Source organism: Danio rerio, chromosome 12 (assembly GCF_052040795.2).
Source record: "Danio rerio strain M-AB ecotype USA chromosome 12, GRCz13ab, whole genome shotgun sequence".
In the NCBI taxonomy this organism is placed as follows: domain Eukaryota; kingdom Metazoa; phylum Chordata; class Actinopteri; order Cypriniformes; family Danionidae; genus Danio; species Danio rerio.
The window spans coordinates 44,782,501-44,805,576 of NC_141032.1; the positions used below are offsets into that span (position 1 = coordinate 44,782,501).

General features: G+C 35.4%; 1 long non-coding RNA gene across 1 annotated transcript in view; it reads right to left on the reverse strand.

Moving 5' to 3' along the window:
• LOC147834568 (uncharacterized) overlaps positions 1-21,206 on the reverse strand; it is a 110,061-nt gene extending 88,855 nt beyond the window's left edge. Inside the window, exon 1 of the long non-coding RNA XR_015504554.1 lies at positions 20,710-21,206. This is a non-coding gene — a long non-coding RNA (uncharacterized LOC147834568). The remainder of the gene's footprint in view (positions 1-20,709) is intronic.
• Positions 21,207-23,076: the final 1,870 nt, after the last annotated feature.

Sequence of the window (23,076 nt, forward strand, 5' to 3'; positions counted from 1 at the left end):
ACATAAACAAATGCACTGAGGATGTAACAGTCACCAAAACCATCACAGTCCGTCCCAATCAGAAGCCATGGCTAACAGGAGAGGTCTTCAACCTCCTGAAGGCTAGGAACACTGCCTTTAGAGCTGGAGATGAGGCGAGCCTAAAGTCAGCTAGAGCCAACCTTTCCCGTGGCATCAGAGAAGCTAAGAGACAGTACTCCAGAGGTATAGCCCATCGCTTTAATGACAGCAGGGACACACGGAGTCTGTGGAGAGGAATTCAGTCCATCACAGACTACAAACCCCAACCACAGACATGTGACAGCACCATCCCCCTGCTGAACGAGCTAAACAAATTCTTCGCTCGTTTTGAGGTACAAAACAGCACCATTGCACAGAAGATGCCACCTCCCCCTGGTGACCAGGTGATGACTCTGTCTCCGGACAGTGTGAGGAGGTCTCTCAGCAGGATTAACGCACGCAAAGCTCCGGGCCCTGACAACATCCCAGGTCGTGTACTGAGAGACTGTGCATCAGAACTCACTAATGTCTTCACAGACATTTTTAACATCTCTCTAACCCAGGCTGTTGTCCCCACCTGTTTTAAAGCCACTACCATCATTCCGGTCCCAAAAAACTCATCTCCCTCCTGCTTTAATGACTACCGTCCAATTGCACTGACCCCTATCATCATGAAGTGCTTTGAACGGCTTGTTATGCAGCACATCAAGTCTGTCCTCCCCCCCTCCCTGGACCCGTTTCAATTTGCTTATCGGCCCAACCGCTCGGCTGATGATGCCATCTCCACTGCACTTCACACAGCACTCACACATCTGGACAAAAAAGACTCCTGCGTCCGTATGCTGTTCATAGACTTCAGTTCAGCATTCAACACTATCATCCCCCAACAGCTCTCTCATAAACTGCTCCAGCTGGGGCTGAACACCTCTCTGTGTAACTGGCTGCTGGATTTTCTCACTGGAAGACCACAAGCAGTACGGGCCGGCAGTAACACATCGAGCACCATCACTTTAAACACTGGGGCCCCTCAGGGATGTGTTCTGAGCCCTATCCTCTTCACCCTGCTCACTCATGACTGTGCACCATCACACAACTCCAATCTGTTCATCAAGTTTGCGGATGACACAACTGTGGTGGGTCTCATCAACAAAAACGATGAGGAAAACTACAGAAGTGAGGTGAGCCGTCTGGCCGAGTGGTGCAGAGACAACAATCTCTTTTTGAATGTGGAGAAGACGAAAGAGATTGTTGTTGACTTCAGGAAAGAGCACACTCTCCATGCTCCCCTGACCATCAACGGTGCGACTGTGGAGCGTGTGAGCAGCACCAAGTTCCTGGGTGTACACATCACTGAGGATCTCTCCTGGACTAAAAACTCCACTGCACTGGCCAAAAAATCACAGCAGCGTCTCTACTTCCTCCGCAAACTCAAAAGAGCAAGAGCACCAGCCCCAATCATGTACACCTTCTACAGAGGCACTATTGAGAGCATCCTGACCAGCTGCATCACTGTGTGGTTTGGAACCTGCAATGCATCCTGCAGGAAAACACTTCAACGCATAGTGAGAACAGCTGAGAAGATCATTGGTGTCTCTCTCCCCTCCCTTCAGGACATTTACAGCACACGTCTTACCCGTAAAGCCCTCTGCATAACAGCAGATGCCAGCCACCCAATGCACAGCTTCTTCAGTCTGCTGCCATCAGGGAGGAGACTGCGCAGTCTCCAGGCCAGGACCAACAGACTGAAAGACAGCTTCATCCATCAGGCTGTCAGGAAGCTGAACTCTCTCCCAGCTCTGCTCCCCGCTCCCTCCCCACGCACCTCCTCCCCTCGCACCTCTGGACTCTGACACACACACACACACACACACACACACACACACACACACACACACACACACACACACACACACACACACACACACACACACACACACACACACACACACACACATTCATCTGCACTTGTCACTTTATGCAGACACATATACTACCTCCCAATATGTCACTGTCACTTTATCACAATTATCATGTTTACAAGTTCTTTTTGCACTATACTGTTTTTTATCTGCACAACTCTGGTTTACTTTGCACTCATTGCTATATGCCCTTAATGTCACTGTATTGTTTACAATTTTTTTTATTACATATGTATATTTCTTAGACCACATTTATGTGCAATAATGTATATACTGTAAATTTTCTAAATTTTCTTTTTTTCTTAAACCCTACTATTTTTTATATATATATTTTATATTAATGTTAAGCACCTTGGGTCTGAGAGTAACGCAATTTCGATTCTCTGTATGTCTTGTACATGTGGCTGAATTGACAATAAAGCTGACTTTGACTTTGACTTTGACTAGTAAATGCATTACTTACCATTAACTAATGAACCTTATTGTAAAGTGTGACCAGTGTATGTGTGTGAATGAATGGATATGGATGTTTCCTAGAGATGGGTTGCAGTTGGAAGGGCATCCGCTAAGTCAGTGGTTCTCAAAGTGGGGGTCGGGACCCCCCGAGGGGTCGCGGGACAATGAAAGGGGGGGGTAAATAAAATCTATTTATTTTTAATAAACTATAAGAATTACCATAATTTATTCATAACCTACTAAAAAAAGAAAAAAAATAGTTGTTTATAGTTACTATGTACTACTGTACAAAGTTACTTTAGAAGCTTATAGTTACTAGTTCTATTGGATTGCAACCCCTGGGGTAATTACATTACATTAAAGACACAGCAATAGCGTCAGATGCAGCAGATTAATTTTATAACACCAGGTTAAACTTTCTAGCCTATTTACAGCACTGACATACATTACAAAAAATACAACCAATAATAGGCCATTGCATGCAATATTTCTGGATTTATAACCACCTCAGAAGATATTGGGGGTCGCGAGTCAATGGCATTGTTATTTTGGGGGTCGTGGATTGAAAAGTTTGGGAATCCCTGCGCTAAGTGAAACATATGCTGGATAAATTGGCAGTTCATTCCACTGTGGCGACCCCTGATTAATAAAGGGACTAAGCCGAAAAGAAAATTAATGAATGAATGAATGAATTACACCACACAATTCTTCTGATTACGCAAAATGAAGATGCAAAAAAACAACATAGTTTAGCACATTTAAATGTACCTGGTCCATACTGTAAAGTCCAACAGGTCTAGTAAAATGGTTTCTTTCTTTTAATAATAATTTTTTCCATGGTAAATTTCATATTCAGTACAAGGTGAGTATATCAGGTTGCAGGTTTGTGCACTGTCTGTTCGGTCACGTGGGTTTGTTTTGTCTTGGTTGTCCACGTGTATTTGTTATGGTCACGTACTATGACGGTACTCAGCTGTTTTGATTAGCTCGCCAGCTGAGGCTCATTATCGTGCCTATATCTGCGCGACGCTTCTATGTTTTCTTGTCAGTTCGTTGTGTTTGCTCATATGTGTCTATCTGTGCTCAAGACTGTGAGGAGAGACCACTGGACCCCATTCGTCTGTCTGTTTCCTGCCCTATTTTCACTGTTGTCCTTGCACACACATTTTACCCTGTTGGTTTATTTTGACTGCGTCAAATAAAAGTATTACTTGCATTTGGATCCTTCTCTGAATCTTTATTTGATTGTGACAGAGCAATTATGTTTGAGTTCAGTAGAAAAAAAAATTACATTTGGCAGAGGCTGATCAAAAAGTGTGAAATATTTCCACAATTTAAAATAATGTTTTCTTTTCTTTTCTTTTTTTAAAGATTTATTTATGAACTTTTTGCCTTTATTGAGTAGATAGGACAGTAGTTCAGGCAGAAAAAAAAGTGGGAGACAGAGAGAGAGAGAGAGAGGGGGGTTAGGGACAGGAAATGTCCTCGAGCCGGGATTTGAACTCAGAATGCAATGAAGTGCTACTGCACAATATGTCAGCACACTAACCACTAGGCTATTGCGCTAACATGGTTTTCTATTTGAAAACATTTTAACAACTAATTTATTCATGTAATGCAATGATGATTTTTCATCCATGATCCTTTAAACAACATATTTTAGCATGTTTAAAGTTACTTGGTACATTCAAAAAATTATGTTTGCTGTTTGTTCAAACTGCTTATTAAAAAATGAGCTAAAACAACAATTCTTGAGTGTTTTGTGAGGGGATGGGGGGCAACAATATTGTTTTATGTTCAATTCATTTAAATTAGAAAAAACTAATAAGCTAACTTAATTCCTTCATGTTGTCTTAACACAAATCGATTGTGTGGAACCCAGCAATTTTACAGTATAAAGTCTGACATGTCAGTGAAAACTATTTTGTTTTAAATAAACTACTCTTATCAACAAAACATTGTGAGTAATGAGATTATTTTTTTAAACTATGCAGATCCAAGCAAACTATTTTCGCCATTTAAAATAATAGCTTTTTTATAAAATAAATAAATAAAATTTATTCGTGATACAACGTTGAATTATTCAGCATCATTACTCCATTCTTGATTGTCACATGATCCTTCAGAAATCACAGTAATTTATGTTGATTTGGTGCTTAACATATTGGTATCCAGCAAGAAAACAGCTTCATATTTTTGTTTCAAATGAACAAATTAATGCATCCCTTATGAGCCAAAGTTTTAACTTTAAATACTGCTTAAAGGTGCCGACCCCAAACTCTAAAACGGATGTGTTTGTTATAAAGTTATATGTGATATAGGTGACCCAAGCTGATTTTACAGCAATTTAAGAGGTACAGTATTTCCTACGCAAAAAAAGCTCAATGCAGAACTTCACAAGCATTCTGGATTTACGTAGAAGTTTCTCTGTACGCTCCATCAAACATTCCCTTCAACCATGACATGTCCTACATCGACTTGTGGAAATTCCACCTAAAAGATAAATTGAGCAAATTGAAAAAGGATTTATATATCATATTGCTCCAGGTTATTATTTATAGTGCTCTTTGATCATTGTAAGGCGCTGGGATTGTGGATATTGAATGAAGTACCTAGGACTCAATATGTCAATTGCATCCAAAGTCCATAGACATACACTGGTCACTCGAGACACTATGAAACCAAGGTAATAAAATGTTTTTACAATGTATTGTCAGCAGCCCTGGGTATTGTTTTCAGCTTTAATCTGTTTTGCTGTGTGACATGGTTCCTTATCCTGTATTAAATTAGTGAAAATAACCTTCTGATTGGATCATAGATGAAGGGAATAAAACACCAAGCCATTACAATTCAGAAATTTACTGAGATCTAGATGCACTTTAAGATCTGTTTTTTTAATTTTGACAATGAACTTTATTTTCCCCAATGAGTCTCAAATAAATGAAACTTGCATTAATACTTAAAAGGAACTCTGGACCAGTCCTCTTTAGAGCAATTCTCAATCTTGCAAATTCAGTAAAAACTGTGTAGTTAGACTGCCAGATAAATATGTCAGATGATTAAAGGGAATGTTCACCCAAATATTAAACTTTTCTTATTAATACTCCCCCTCACATATTCAAACCACGGAGACATTTGTTCATCTTCAGAACACTAATTGAGATGTTTTAAAAGAAAGAGAAATCTGAAAGTTTGTCTAAATTTGATAAGTGTTCCAGGGGCTTGGAACAACTTTTTTTTGGTGAACTAACCCTTTAAGTAAATTACCATAATTTACCAGATTAACACGAAAGACTAGTAGGAATCTGAAGGTTTGTCTAACTTTGATAAGTGCTCTTTACTAAATATCTACTGTGGTTCATAATATATGTAACTCACAAAATCTACTTTTAAAAAATCCTGTCCAGTGTATTCTAATGTTAGGATAACTTGCAATAGGTCTAAGAGGAGACCTTGAATGTTTCCTTGATGTTCAAAGTCAAGAAAATGAACCGAAAACATTATCTAAAAATGTGTGTGACTTCAGTGGTTTAACTGTAATCAAATGAAGCTTCACGAACACTTTTGTGCACCAAAAAAAAAAAAAGTTAATAAGTAGTTTGCCTGTGTTGTCTCTTCCTCGTCAGGTCATACAACACCATAACATGCAATTCCTAACGTTTTGATTTATTTGCTAACTGGTAAGGAAGATCTCATTTGTACAATTGAGTATGATTTGCTAATACCCAATGATGGTTGGGTTTAGGGGGAGGGTTTGGTGCCATGCCTCCTTTAAAAAAAAACAAAACGTACATTTTCATACGACTGAACTGACAAAACATAAAATAGTTACGTTTCCTCGTGAGATCAGGCTGGATAATCAGGGTGTGATCTGATGCAGAAAACATAAGGAAAACAAAGTTGTTTTTAGTTTTTGGAACACAGACGTTTTCTTAGAGTGTAATTGCCATTGAACCAGTTGAAGTCAAATGGCATGATTTGCAACATTTTTTGGTTCTTTTTCTGGACTTAGGGCCATTTCTGTCTATGGAGGATGAGAGATTTCATCTAAAATAGCCTTGTATTCTTCTAAAATAGCTTTGTATTCTTTTAAAATAGCTTTGTATTCTTCTTGTATTCATCTAAAATAGCTTTGTATTCATCTAAAATAGCTTTGTATTCTTCTAAAACAGCTTTGTATTCTTCTTGTATTCATCTAAAATAGCTTTGTATTCTGAAGATAAATAAAGGTCTCGGGTTTCAAGAGGGTGAGTAATTTATAACAGAATTTTCTTTTTTGGGTGAACTAACCCTTTAAGGGAAATACCATCATTTACCAGATTAACATCAAAGGAGGAATCTGAAGGTTTGTATAATTTTGATAAGTGCTCTTTACAAAATATCTCCTTTAAGTTCCTATACTGTGCTTCATTTGTAACTCACAAAATCTACTAAGAAAACAAACAAAAAAAAAAAACATGTAGTGTCTTCTCATAGATAACTGGCAACAGGACAAAGTAGTGAACTTGAAATGTAAACAAATAGTAGGTTGTTCTCCAAGATTGATCATCCCTGTACAGTTTTATTTAACCTCTCAAGATGCAAATAACTGTTGCATTTTTTGAGTCACCAAGCACCATGGTTTCAGCTAAACATCTTCTTTAATGTTCTGCCAAAAACAAAATGAAAAAAAAAAACATGTTAGATGGCCTGAGGGTGAGTAAATTAGCTGCAAAATGTACATTTTTGGGTGAACTACACTCTAAAAAAATAACTCAAGATGTCTGTTACCACTACATAGTTTAATACACTATTGCAACTTAAAAATTCTTAAATGCTGAATTAGATTAAAACTTTCAAGTAACCAGAATAACTTTAAGTTTTCAAAACAGGTAAATATTGATAATAACATCAATTTAAAAATGCGGCTAATTTAAAGGTAAACATATTTGTCAGTTACATCAAAACAATATTTAACTTGTAGCAACCCAACAAAATTGGGTTCATAACTCAATTTTTACACACTAATGGAGTTGTTTTGTATTTTTAAGTCCACACACTGATGTTTTTTGTTATTTTTTATACTGATAATATGCGACATAACATGTTTTTGTTTTGTAAAAAAAGAATACTTTAATACAAATAAACAAAAATGTTGTTGTTAAATGTATTTCTTACCAGCATGAACAGTAAATTCGAAAACAAAACAAAAAATTCAACAATTTCTGCTACTTAATATATTTGAGCTTCTAAACTTGAAAACATGCATGTAATTAAGTACATAACACTGGATTTGTTTTCAATTGTAATTTAAAAAACTAATTTTGAGTACTCGACTTAAAAAAATCTGAGTTTTTTGCTATGTGAAAATGCCTCTGATTGAAGAGGAAAAGATTTGGCTAACATAATAAAGTTTGTTGTCTGAAACTTATTTTGTTAGATGTTGTCGTAACTTGAATATATTAATGCAAACTGTTGCGTCATTTTTTTTTTGTTTTGTTTTGTCTAAACAATATTTTTAGAGTGTACCATTTTAAACATTATCAAGCACTTTGTCCTCAAGATCTATTTATATTTTATTTAATGTGTTAAAGTGTAAGAAGTGCATAAGTTCAATGCAAGTTTAAACCAGTATAGAAATTTTAAAAACTAAACAAAATTTAGCAGAGCAAACAGATTTTGCATACCCACAACATTACCGACTTCTCTTTTAAAACATAAAACGATTGTTTTATCGTTGCATAACTCCGTTTATTTAAGCCATATGTCTGCACCTCAGTGCCACATATGTGAAAGCATCTAGTCAGATTAACTGCTGAGAGAACGCGCTGGGAAATAGTCAATTAAAAGTATAATGAGCACTAAAATGCCATGTTTGTGCTGCAAATGTTGCCCGCTGCTGAATAAATGACTGGCAGTGCAGCACGGGGAGTATTTAACACTGTATAATTCCGAACTGACTAACTCAGCATTTAAGGAGCAGTTCACCAAGTCGTTTTATAGAAAAATACTAATGACATCTCTCTCTTTTCTTAGATAATAACTATCGAATATACAGTACTCTACAGAAGTCTCAAGCACTATTCCAGCTTTGTTGGTCTAAGGCTTTAGCACAACATATAATCAATTAGTCTCTTTTTTTAAAACAACAGAAAATATGGGAAATGTTAAAAAACAATCACACAACAACATAGTACAACCTCTTCAAGCAAAAGTGCAGGTTTATAGTGGCAGCTTGAACTATTAATTGTACTGACTGTAATAACTACTAATTGTCCTGACATTTTCTGAAACAATGTGCTGTGTAATATCAGGATTCTTTCAGCACTATCCAGAATTCATTTTTAGGTTTAGAGTGTCTTTCTTTTTCCGTCTCATACAGCCTCTATAATATTAAGGTCTGGGCACTGTGGAAGCCATTTCATGACTGTCTGTGTTTCATCAGCCCTTTTCTTTCTCTAAATAGGATTACACCTCAATTAGCTGATCATTATCATGCTGAAAATTAAACTATTACCACTGAAGTCCTTTCCAGAGGGAATCGCACGATGGATTAAAGCCTATCTATCTGTACTTTTTAACATTTAGAATTTCATGAATTTGGACAAGATTGCCAACAGCACAAGTAGAAACCAGGACAAACAGCCTCTCTCCAACATTGTCTCTCGTGTCATAAACAATTAAACCAAAATAATTCAAACGCTTACCTTACTCCCATCCTAACAAACCATACATCAACTGAGAGATCATTTATTCACGCTGTATAAATCTCAATAAAAAATATATATATATACAAAAAAAGATTTACACTTATAGCTGGTTTTGTGGTAAATACCTTTTTTAGGTACACCTTACTTGTACCGGGGTATGACCCTTTTTTGCCTCCAGAACGGCCTTAATCCATTATGGCATAGATTCAAGAAGATATTGAAAACATTCCTCTGAGAATTTGGTCCATATTGACATGATAGCATCACACAGCTGCTGCAGATTTGTTGGCTGCACATCCATGATGCAAATCTCTCGTTCCACCACATCCCAAAGGTGCTCTATTGGATTAAGATCTGGTGACTGTGGAAACTATTTGAGTACATTGAACTCATTATCCTGTTCAAGAAACTAGTCGAAGATGATTTGTGCTTTATGACATGGTGCATTGTCCTGCTGGAAGTAGCCATCAGAAGATGGGTTCACTGTGGTCATAAAGGGATGGACATGGTCAGCAACAGCACTCAGGCATAGGGCTGGGCGATATATCGGGTTCTGGGGAAATCTCGATATGATTCCTCAATGCGATGCAGTATTATCCAATATCGTTGATAACAATATGGTTTGAGGCCACATGTGAGCATTCTGAACACAAATGAACGATTCACTTCATGAGTCATACAAAAGATTTGTTCAAAATTAATGAATCGTTCAAGAACGGCTCATCACTGATGCTACATGGAGGAACATGCAGTGCCGGTATGGTGAGAAATCTATCTGACTCGCGTGCACATATATCAAAAAGTGCCTGAAGCTGTCACAGCGGTTTATCAGAAAATTTTTATCGATCATTTCTTCCGCAATTGATAGCAAAAATGAATGTAGAAGCCTTGTCAAATTGACAAGCAGCACCTGAATGTGTTTATGTAAAAACGCCAAAATGGGAGGAATTTATACCGTACTTCGAAAGTGAAACCACCTCATATTCACTGATTATAAGTTCAGTATTTATTACACGACGGTCTCTTCTTTACATTTATGATATAACACATTTAGCTCTGCCTTCTGCTCTGTCATGACTGTTTACATTTATATGCTTAACCAGCATTTCATCACAGTACTCTGAAACTGTTTTGTTTCTTCTCATATCTATAGACTATTTGTTTTCATCTACTTATTTAATATTCATTAAACTGGTTTAGTCAAAACCAAACAAAATTAAAATTGAAGGATTTTTTACATGACGTAAAAGTATTATCTTTAGATATCTTCGATATGTGCACTGTTTAATAATTGTGCACAATACATGTAAATGTGTAACTAAAAAACATATACAGCTGATTCAAATGTTGTTTATAGATCACACAACCGTGGTATACAGGAATATTGATAAAAACACTGTAATTGTGACATAAAATACTGCGTTTCATATTTACATTTAATGTGGTTCTTTTCTGTCTTAATACTTTTTGTATTGTTTCCGCTTGTTAAGTGTGACGTCACGCGGAGCGGCTTCCGGGTCCAAGCGCTCTATTCAACTGAATGGGGAGATTCATGAAATGGTAATAATAAACGTTTACAAAGAGATTTAATACTTTCGAAAGTCACAATCACAATATATATGTTCATGCCTAATATCTGATGGCCAGAAAGTGATTAATTGTTTTATAAATTGTTAAAATTGTAGTATTTGTTATGCAGCAAGCCTAGCGATTGTTGTGTACACTATGACTTTTTGTAAAATTAAATTTAATGTAAAGTTAAATTTAATGTATGAATAAAAAGTGATCATAAACTAATGATTTCTCCACTCAAATAAATGGACCCGGAAACAGTATTACAAACGCGTTACCACTTAACAAGCGAATAGATACAGGACAGGATTGATCCATACTTTCATATTGTTGATGGCAAATTCTGATCCTACCATCCGAATGTCGCAGCAATGTTGTCAGTAAGACAACAGATTTAATGTTGGCCTAAAACTTTAGCCAATTTCAAAGCAGTAACTGAAAAAATTCACACATCTCATTGGCAAAGCATCTTTCTGACCTCATTCAACTCACTGAAGACGTTTAGAGGCCTAAAAAGAGCTGCATTAGTCTTGTTTAGTTTTGACATTTGAAGATTGATAGTTCGGCAACAAACCGAATGTTTTTCATCTCAGCAAAATTGCCATGCTGTAGCAATTCATGTCAGAGGCATAAAGCAAAATGCATTTCCTTTGTGGCAGAGAGATTCAATAATAATTACCAGCGTAGAAACAAGAGAGTAAAAAAAACGATTATTGTCTGGATTGAAAGAAAACACGGTCAGTCGGAGAAGAAAAAAAAAAAAAGGCAGTTACGTTTATTGTTGAGCTTTTGGGACACTCGTCGCCAAATGCCAACACATATATATTCACACAAAGCGTCCATCAGCAGATTATAAAAAGCTTTTCATTAAACCAGAAAGAACAATAACAGTGCTAGAAACGACTGGGACATCTGTAAGTGTATTTATTATTATCATAATGTGTAAAGCTTGACCAAAATGAGCAACCAAATGATGAATTACTTTAGGACTGGGAAATTAAACTGAACAATGCGAGTCTGAAGCCTGTAAACGACTTGCATTTAACAACTTTTCTCGCTTTGGTTTCACAAGCTATTATTCTGCTATTAAATAGGACTTTTCATACTGTGAAACTGTGGATGTTACATGCGTGCTTTGTACATTTCTAATCAGCTACAAATTTATACAAGGCTGTTTCTGAACAAGCCTATGAAAAACTAGGAGGTGGTTGAAAAACATGACTACTGGATGCTGGCTGCAAGGCTCTGGACAGAATGGTGCAGAAAATAATTAAGCCTTTTCAGCTAGACTGCTTCAGAGAATGCTTGGCAGATTTCAATATGGGGCCCTGCAGGAGAAATATGGAAATGAATCCAAAGAGGAACCGTGTTGGAGGAAGCAGGGAATTTAAATCAGCCTGCAATGATCTGGGATACATACAGCATTGAGGGGAGAAAAACATGCTAGGACCAAGAAATGATGTCTCACGTCTCGCACAATGTCTGCCAAGAGCTTTTTTGTCACACAATTCAGACTGAAAAACCTCAGTGAGATAATAATTCAAATTTATATTATCTCTTTCATTGATGATTTATAACGTCAAAGGAAAGGTTCTCTTTCAATTGAAAATTGACAAAATACTGTACATCTCATTTCAAGAAACTATTTTTTTTTTTTTTGCAATAGCAAAATATACCTCAGACATGCAAATTATTCATGAAGGATGTGATATATGTATTATTTATGCACACTATACTGTGCTATTTATATTCCACTGAGATGAGTTAATGAATCACAAGATCCAGATGAGTCAGGGTATGTTTACATGACAGCCTTTGCAAATAAAAACTATTTTTGGTTCCACTTTATTTTAACCAATCAGGCACAACTCTCGATATTAACAAACTATTAACTAAGACAGGGCTGGGCGATAAAATCAGTATTAGTATTCATTGACCGAACATTATGGTCAATAACGATTAAAAAAAAAAAAAAAGTTCAATATGAAGTGCTATAGTTTTATTAAAATATTTCTGCTGAGCAAGTGCCTTGGAAGGAATGCCAATAATGGTTCACTGCCACTGAGTGGTACGATATGGTTCGGTATGCTTTTATGGCTGTTTTCACTGTTAAAAGGTACCAAAAAGCAAACCATACTGTACCACTTTTTGGGCACCCTTTCGAAAGGATATTTAGCACAACAAAAGGGCAGCAAAAAGGCAAAGCTAGACGCACAGCTAAACGCTACTGGTTTACAGAGAAATGACACAAGCCAGGAGAATGAAAACAAAGGAAGCACTAATTTTTAAATAGACAGCCGAGACATTACACCTTAATAATATACAATAATATACATATATACATACATATATACATACATACATACATACATACATACATACATACATACATACATACATACATACATACATACATACATACATACATACATACATACATACATACATACATACATACATACATACATACATACATACATACATACATACATACATACATACATATATATATATATATATATATATATATATATATATATATATATATATACATACATACATACACATACATATATACATATATATATACTTTTATTCATACACACCCTTGTAGGACAAGTTTCGATGACCGCTGCGTTGCAAAGTTCAAGCTTGGTAACTGCGAAATCACTTCACGTGACTGCATGAGACCAATCGAAGATCAAAACATGACCTCTTTGTGCAGAAATTTAAAATATGGACCAATTGCTCCTTTAAAATCCCAGCACCGTACGACAGAATTTTGCATGCTTAAACTCTAATGTGACTATGACATTAGTGTGTTGGAGCAGGGTTGGAACTAAACTGTGCAGGACTGCAGCCCTCCCAAGTTTGACACCCCTGCTTTATCAGGTAAAGTATAACAAATAGTAACTTCATCAAAATCCATTATAATATATTCATTGCTAACACTTTACAATAAGGTTCATTAGTTAATGCATTTACTAACATGAACTAAACATGAACAACACATGTACAGCATTTATTAATTATGATTGAACATTTACTAATGTAGTACTGTACTGTAGTAAATGTATTGTTCATTGTTTGTTCATGTTTGTAAATGCATTTATTAACATTAACTAACGAACCTTATTGTAAAGTGTGACCTATTTATTTTATTAATGCATGTAAAAAAAATAAAATAAAATAAAAGTCTCAATAATATTTTTTTCCTGGTCATAATTCAAATATCTTGTAATAATCCACAACACAGTTTTTTTTTACAATGACAATTTCAATAAGTGTCTAGCCCTATGAAGAGTTATACCATTATTATAAAATTACACCATTATCATGTTCACAAATAAACTGTGCTCACATGCATTTAGTGTTCAGTCTACAATCATGTGCAAGTACAGGACAATATCCATGCAGTCACATTGCCTGGCATTCATAATACCAAGTTTTTGGTAATTTTCGCAAATCTGTGTGAGCAGGGATCATTTTGAGTACTTTGTTGTTGTGTAAATGTACCCTCATTTTCACATTTTTTTTCTTCCTTTTTTGTCAGTCACAAAATGTAGTCTTGTTGGCATGAAGTAATGGCAGTGATCAACAAAAAAGGTTGGGACTTTTATTATTCATTTATTATACACAACACCCAAGAAAATGTGATACTTTTAGCAAACAGTATAGGAAAGTCATACACGGTCACATGTTATTCCCTCTAATAAGGTACAGAAACATAAGCTGAATATAGTGTATGAGGAGGCTCACATATACTTTTATATACGATTTAATATACTGTATACTATTGATCTACTGACACTGAAGAAATAAAAAAAAACAAACACAGCAACTCATTTTATAATATCATCCAAAGTACGTACCTAAACTAGTAAAATTTGGTCACAAACATGCAAAGCTGACGATAAGGTTGTTGTAACCTACCAACAACAGGTGCAAAAATTTGAGGGTGTTAAAAAATAGCACAAATATCTGTAAAGCTTAGCAAATGATGTTCTATAATTGCATGACGCATGATTTGTCTGAAAGCGAAACTCCAAGTGATGTGATCTGTTACACCACTGGTGTTGTATTACATTTATGTAGATCCATGGTCTTGCGAAAGACAATATTTGTATGTCTACACATGTAGTGAAATGAAAATAAAGCTGACTTGACTTGACAGTATACGTGTTACATTAATTTCCAACGGCGTGTTAGGGTACATGTCAACACTTTCTGTGTTCTTTCTCCATCACACAGTCAAAATACTTTCAGATATTTTTAGTAGTGCTTTTATAATGTGATCTATAATGCTTGTCTTTTTTTATAGTCTGAAATGTCAGTAATTAACAACTACACTACAAAAGTTTGGAGTCAGAAGGATTTTTAAACGTTTTAAAATTAGCTTGTCCTGCTCACTCTTTTTGAACAGTTATTTTATAGTGCAATAATATTTGCTGCATTTATTTAATCAAAAATACAGTACAAATTGTAAAATTGTGAAATATTATTGCACTATAAAATAACTGTTCAAAAAGAGTTTATAATTTAATCATTTATTCCAGTGATTTTAATGATGAATTTTCAGCTTCATTACTCCAGTCTTCTGAGTAACATGTTCAATCAGACATCACGCTAATAGTAATAATAATAATAATAATAATAATAATAATTATTATTATTATTATTATTATTATTATTATTATTATTATTATTATTATTAATATTATTATTATTATTATAATAACAACAACAACAACAACAAGAACAACAACAATAATAATTATTATTATTATTATTATTATTAATGTTATTATTGTTGTTGTTGTTGTTGTTGTTGTTGTTGTTGTTATTATTATTATTATTATTATTATTATTATTATTATTATTATTATTAATGGTAATAGTAATAAAAGCCATAATGACTGGGGTAATAATTTCACTTGAAACTACATACAATAAGAAAGCAGTTATTTAATTTTTTATAAATATTTAACATTTATTTTACATTTAATAAATGCAGCCTTGATAAAGATAATTATTTTTTAAAAAGAAAAAAGAACTTGAAAAAAAATGAGCCCAAACTTTTGACCGGTAGCGTATATCTGCATGTAAAAGACTAGTCAACGTGTTCCAGTTAAATAACAATATGCTTATTGTTTTTGATATAGAGAACAAAAAATGGCTGGAATTGCCACGAGTGATAAAAAGATCATGTTGGAGTAAAATCTATTTCTGTCAGGAAGTCTGACTGCTTGGCCTTAGCCTTCTCTGTTTCTCCACTTTTGCCCTTGATGTTTCTTTCACCCCATGTTGTGATTCTCCTAGTCTACAACATCAAACAGGTTTGACACTTGACAGATCTCCTCATTTCATTCTTCAATGAGTTTGTCATTTCTCCATGCTGAGGCACTTCTGACAGACAGACAGTTTCCTGGCATCAAACTCACAGTGCTGACATCTCAGCCTTGAGCAGAGACGATGCATCTCATAAGGAGGCGTTACTTTAATTAATAAAACTTTTTGACTAATACGTACTAAAGGACGTTCACTGACCAGAGAGAATCGTGGGATTACATTTAGCAGCCAACAATTTAACAACTTGTGACATGTCAGTCATCTTCTATCTTGAATCTTGTCATTTATTTGCTTTCTTTATGCATTAAAGAGCCCTTGTTTTGGGTTTTAAAATGACCTTCCATGCAGTGTGTAACACAACTCTAAGTGAATGGAATATCCAGCTGAGTGCATCGTGCACAGTGTTTAAAACTATTGATTCTATTTAGTCTACACAGAGTCAAATGAATGATTTGTCCTTTGTTTGGATCTTTTGCCTGCACACATCGACGTGGATACAGGACATTGAAGGGCCGATTCAAGCTTTCCCTTCAGACACTAGCAGAGTGCAGGGTATCATGGCATTGATCATGATGAAGATTACTATCACTGAAAAATCGCCATGCATGCGACTGTGGCAAATAAAGGGTTAACGTTCATTTTCACAACAAGACTCTAATATATCATGTGCTGTGTCATTTTTATGATGATTTATATTATAACCGACCCTACAGCATGGGATTCGCTGGCCATTTGTTATTAAAGGAAAAATCAGCAAAGACTACTAATGTGCGGGACTTTGTCAGTAACCGTTTATATGGACCAGTTTCTTCTTCCTCCAGATTTGTGAAGTGTTTCTCCTTCCTACACAATGTGAATGTGTGATTAAAGTTGTTGCTTTGTTTTCTTTAGTTTGCAAAATATGTATTTAATTGTGTGTTGCAACTTGTGATCGCTCTGCGCAGCTTGTAATCCCATATCCATTATAGAGCAGTGCTTGTAATGCATCTCTCAGATTAAATCTTCATAAGCTATTCACATATTGCGCCCAAAATCATGTTATTGGAATACTTGGGTAAAGATAAATGCATATAAGACAATGAAAGTGTTTTTGACCTTACATGCATATCAATCTGTCGTTGGAGACCCCAGAAATGACCTTTTATAATGCAAAACAGGGGCTCTTTAAGCATTAAGATCTCCCTTAATCCCATAACCCTCCCTATATATATATATATATATATATATATATATATATATATATATATATATATATATATATATATATATATATATATATATATATGACTAATCAACATTATATTACTAGCTTTCATGTTGTTATTGTTACACCTTAAAAGTTCACAGCTGGCCTTGTTAGTTAGCTAACCCATTGCAATATTGCATGTTCCACTATTGCCTTTTGTCATTTGATCGATTTAAAATTTTATTTTATTTAAAATAAAAACTGAGTGTAAATATGCCATCATAACTTACTGGATGTGATGTTTCAGATTTTTTTATGGATCTGATTCTGACATGATTAAATCCTTTGTTTTTATTGACGTTTACATTTGCATTCAGCAGCTACTCACAATAAATGGCAGTCTGTCAGAAACCGTGCCACAGAAAAACATTGCAGGTCATGTGACTTAACCAAAGCACATCATTGGCTACACCAAGGTCTTCTCTTTCCAACAAAACAATAATGTTGGTCTTAAACAGAGTAGCAGGGAAATGAACATAAATATCATGTTGCCATATGGCAACACCATGCGGTAGACGGTTAAATGATCTAAAGATAGCTCATTTATAGACAAAAAGAGATACATGACCATATCATACTTCAATATTTCTTAAAAAAAAAAAAAAAAAAAAATCACACTCGGGCCATCAAAGAAATTTCAACAAGTTCAAATAATTTTCCTGCAGCCACAATAAATGAATCATCTCTTCAATATCTGCAATAATCACAACTTAAACTTTACTGAAACAGTAAATCAGTAAATTTGTGTGGTCTGGACCCTGTAAGATGTCTCTTGTAATGCAACACCACAATCAAAAACAACACAGAGCAGTCTCTTCCAGAATATAAACACCATGGTTGTGTCTGAAATCACCCACCACTAAGTAGGTAGTACATTTGAATTTCAATTTACTACATGACCATTGGAAAAGTACTTTCTACACAGTATGAATGCAAGTAGTGTGAACAGAACTCGGATGTACTACACCCACCATTTTTCATTATTGCATGACCTACCTGTGTCAGTTGCATCACTACACTCCCATTCAGGATATCTCTTAGGTGGCATGATGGGATAAATAACCTCCATCAAATGAACACTTCATAATCTTGCCAGAAGTATTAGGTTGTACTTCTTGCATACTGGTTTTCAAATTATATGAATGCAGACATACTGCTCGGCTCATATACTGTTTTTGTGTACTATATAGTATGGAAGTATCTGATTTCGGACGCAGCCCATGATGTCGTATAAACCATAATTCTCATTACTACCTTTAGAAACAAACATTTATTAAATCAGAATAATCAGAAGTCTTCTCTTTAGGCTCAGAGCACGCTATGCTGCACTTCTTTTTGGCACACAAACATCTTCATTCCTCAAAGACAGACCAATGGGATAATGACCCTCCACCACCTTCAGAGAGGCTGTTGCCATCACAATGAACTTATGATCTTTTCCTAAAAACACAATGTGTTCATTTTTGTTACATTCAAGAAAAATCTATTTCAAATTGTTTTAGCCAAAGTTCTCCTAAGAACCAATCACTGTGTTTTGTTTGCCATTCACTCTGGAATAATGGGATCAAATAGCCATGATGTTTCATGCTCTCTTCTTGCATCAAGCTTTCAAGTTCAGACCCAAAGTCTGAAATATTCCCATTCATTTGCATGAGCTTTATAAATGACCAATATTGAAGTTTTAAATCAACTTGCACAGTTTTATTAGCCAAAGCTTTTGCAGTAAGCTAAACTTTCCACTTCAGGTTCGAGTTCAGTCAGGAGGAAACGCCATGTGCATCTTAGCTTGTCTATTATAAATGCACAAGCAGAAAAGCACAACTCAAGCACAATTCGAAACAAACAAACAACCCAAAACACAAAATTGGGGTAAAGTTGGTTTTATATTGGTTTTCACATTAGACTTTCTTCTTAATAATATAACTAATGCAAAGTATTATTTACAACTTCTAAACAGGCAATTCATATTAGCAGCCAATGACCATTAAAAAGTACAACATTGTTCACAGTCAATGTAATAGTGCTAATGTTTTTCTGAAGTCAAACTTACATGGGATTTCAGAACGAATATTGACCTTATTCTCCGCCAACGAGTGGGCGCTGCCATTTGAATCTTGATGGCTCGAGACTTCCGGTCTTATTCACTTCCATTCATTTTTAGACATTAAAAATAGCTCATTACGCTGCTTGATGTTGCAATTTGATATTTTCTTGTTATATTATTCTACTTGGTCTGTATAGTCATGCAAACATTTGTTTGTAGAGCAAGTAGTTTGACCGTTTTCTGCCGTATTATTCCTAGTCATTTCTCCCATAGGCGACTGAATCGGAAGTTCTAAGACAAATCGAGAAAACAGGCGCACTTCCGCATTTTAGAATAAGGTCAATAGACCATGTCACAAGTTGTCAGTTGAAAGAGGAAAGAATGTTCAAACATAAAACCAACTTTGCTTCAAAATGGGGGCAAAGTTGGTTTTATATTCGCAGATTCTGCCTTTCACCTTAATAATATAATTTCAACTGGCCTTTAAGTATTCTTAACAAACTTTAATTAGGCAAAGCATAATAGCAGCCAATGACTATCAAAGTAAAACATTATTCACACACAGTCAATGTAATAGCGCTAATGTTGTTTTAAAGCCTAATTTACATGGGATTTCAGAATGAATATTCAAAGTTGTGTGGTAAATAATAAGGGCTGTGTTAACAAGTTGTTACTGATTAAAAATGAAAGAACGTGTGTATATACAATCAACTTCACCTCAAAATTTGGGTAAAGTTGGTTTTATATTCGCACATTCTGCCTTTCACCATAATAATACCATTTCAGTAAGTATTCTTTACAAATTTTAAATAGGCATATCATATCAGAAGTCAATGATTATCAAAGCACAACATCGTTCACAGTTAATGTTATAGTGCTAATGTTGTTTTAAAGTCATGCCTGCTATTTCAGACCAAATATTCTAAGTAGTGTGGTAAATAATATAGGAACCGTGACAAGTTGTCACTGTTAAAAATGATCAAATGTGCTAATAAAATCAACTTTATCTCAATAAATTGGGGTAAGTTGATTTTATATTCACACATTCTGACTTTATTCTTAATATTATAATTTCTGTAAGTATTCTTTACAAATTCTAAATAGGCAAATCATATTAGCAGCCAATGACTATCAAATTACAACATTGTTTACAGTCAATGTAATAGTGATAATGTTGTTTTGAAGTCAAATGTGATTTCAGACCCAGTATATTTAAAGTAGCATGGTAAATTATATAGGGACCGTGTTACAATTTGACACTGCTCAATAATGAGCGAATGTGCGAACATGAAACCAACTTTACCTCAATTACCACAGAGACATGGTGCTCCTCAAATTCATTCACTAACGCCACAACAAGGGCTCAAACACCAGCAGCGCTACTTCGCCAGTAGGCCAACAGCAACAAAGACAAAGTTAAACCCGATGCCCTACCGGTTCGATGTCAGCAACTATCGGAGATCATCAATCCCGTTGTTCCGAAAGTCCATTCATGCTCTCTCATGTCTGTCTCATTGGATCGCGTGAATGAATCCATCCTCCGTCAGCGATGCTCTTAATTCCAGCGGTGAAACCAGCGGTGTTTCCTCAGAAAATCCAAGTCAAAAACAGATTCCTTTCTTGACTAAATTGAAACAAGCCGACAATCAAACAAAGTAGCATTGTCTGAGTGAGGGAATAACCTGAGGCACTTCAGTGATCTTGCATGTGATATGCGTCTTGTTTATTTGCTTCATCGCATATTTTACAAACACTGAAACGTTTCTTAAATTATCTCAAGACTGTCCACGTAAAAACAAAAACAAAAAGAATTGTATGGTCGATAAATAAATGTGAGTTTCACACTCACGAGAGCAACAGGTGCTCTAACTCCACAATCAATTACACTCACGTTTCCCCTTGGTCACATGACATCACACATAGGGTAATCTGGGACTCCTAAACTTGAGTGTGTATTTCTGTTCTAATAAAATCAGTCAACAGGAATTGTATTATAAATTTTGCATGGACTTCACATGACTTCATTGAGGGGGTCAACAGAGAGGGACAGAGCACTTGTCAATCAAGAAGCTCATCAAAATTGGATGGCAGGATTCTGACTAGATTAATGTTAAGGACATAAACCTGTCATAAATAAGACAATGTTCCCAGTTGTTGTCAAATTATGTGTGTGATCTATTCAAGTAACAAAATATGTATTAAAGAGTTGAAATTGCTTTTTTAGATTTTTATTATTTTAAATCTTTTATAGAAATATGATTTATAATGTGGGACAGCATGGTTTGGGTAATCTGGGATAGTCTTCGAATGGGAAAAATATACATTTAGAGACTATAGGTTTAATGACTACAGACATGGAATGTAAAATGTTCTGTACACAAACGCACACACACACACCCACACACTCACTCACTCACCCACACACACACTCACACACTCACTCACTCACTCACTCACTCACTTTTTTAAAAGTGGTAAAATTGTGTTTGGCATGCATAAATATGGCAAATGCTTTTTCAGCCCAAATACATATGTCCCAGATTATGAAGTGACCTGTTCCAGATTATCAAATTCAGGCAGATTTATTTATTTATTTATTTATTTATTTATTTATTATTCATTTATGCATACTGTATAATTATTAAGTGGTTAGAAAACCACTAGGGATTTTAGATAAGTCTAATATTTTGTTTCAATTAGTTAGATAGACATTGAAATAAAGAGCTGAAGTCAGAATTAAAAAAGTATCCCAGATTACCTGAATTCACCCTATATACACCACGGCTTCTATATTGCATAATGTATGGACTAAAACTGGTGTGTCCAAACTTTTTCACATGAAGGGCCACATACCAAACTTGATTAGTGGTCCGAATTTAAATGTAGCTGTCATGGATAATTTCCAAATTTATTTAATAACATTTAAAACGTTGATTTATACAGTATTTTGTTTTATTTTATTACAATTTATAATGAACTTATTATAGTAAAAACAACATTTATTACAGAATTACACTAATGTTTGCCTTTATTTGCTCGCCAAAGTCTTCTCTGTCTGCCGACTGTATTTATATTTTATAAAATCAGATTCATTTACAACATTTAATTAAAACATTCAATTTCAGTGTCATCACAGTGGTGCAGTAGGTAGCACGATCAACTCACAGGAAGAAGGTTGTTGGTTTGAGCCCCAGCTGGGTCAGTTGGCATTTCTGTGTGGAGTTTGCATGTTTACCCCATGTTCGTGTGGGTTTCCTCCGGGTGCTCCAGTTTCTCCCATAGTCCAAACACATGCGTTATAGATGAATTGAATAAGATAAATTGGACGTAGTGTATGAGTGTGTGTGTGAATGAGAGAGTGTATGGGTGTTTCTAGTGTTGGGTTGCGGCTGGAAGGGCATGTGCTGCATAAATCATATGTAGGATAAGTTGGTAGTTAATTCCGCTGTGGTGACCCCTGAGGGACTAAAGCCTGGTTTATACTTCTGCGTTAAGTGACCGGCGTAACTCACGGCGCATGCAATGCGCGCAGCTGTGCATTTATACTTCTGCGCGCTGTCTCTGTTGGTCTGCATTAACACTTCCGAAACGCTAGTTGGCAGTGAGGTGTAAATGTTCCTCTGTGTCGAGTTTCTTCGCTGCTTTTTTGCTTTTCCTGAACACTTCCGGGATGTACAAGTGGCTCAAACTTGCTCATTTTGAGGCAGCAACCGGCGGACGTGCAACAACTTTAACTATGAGGTAACCACAAAACAAAACTTTCCATCCGGAGCTCCTTCACGGGACTCCACACTTGTAAAC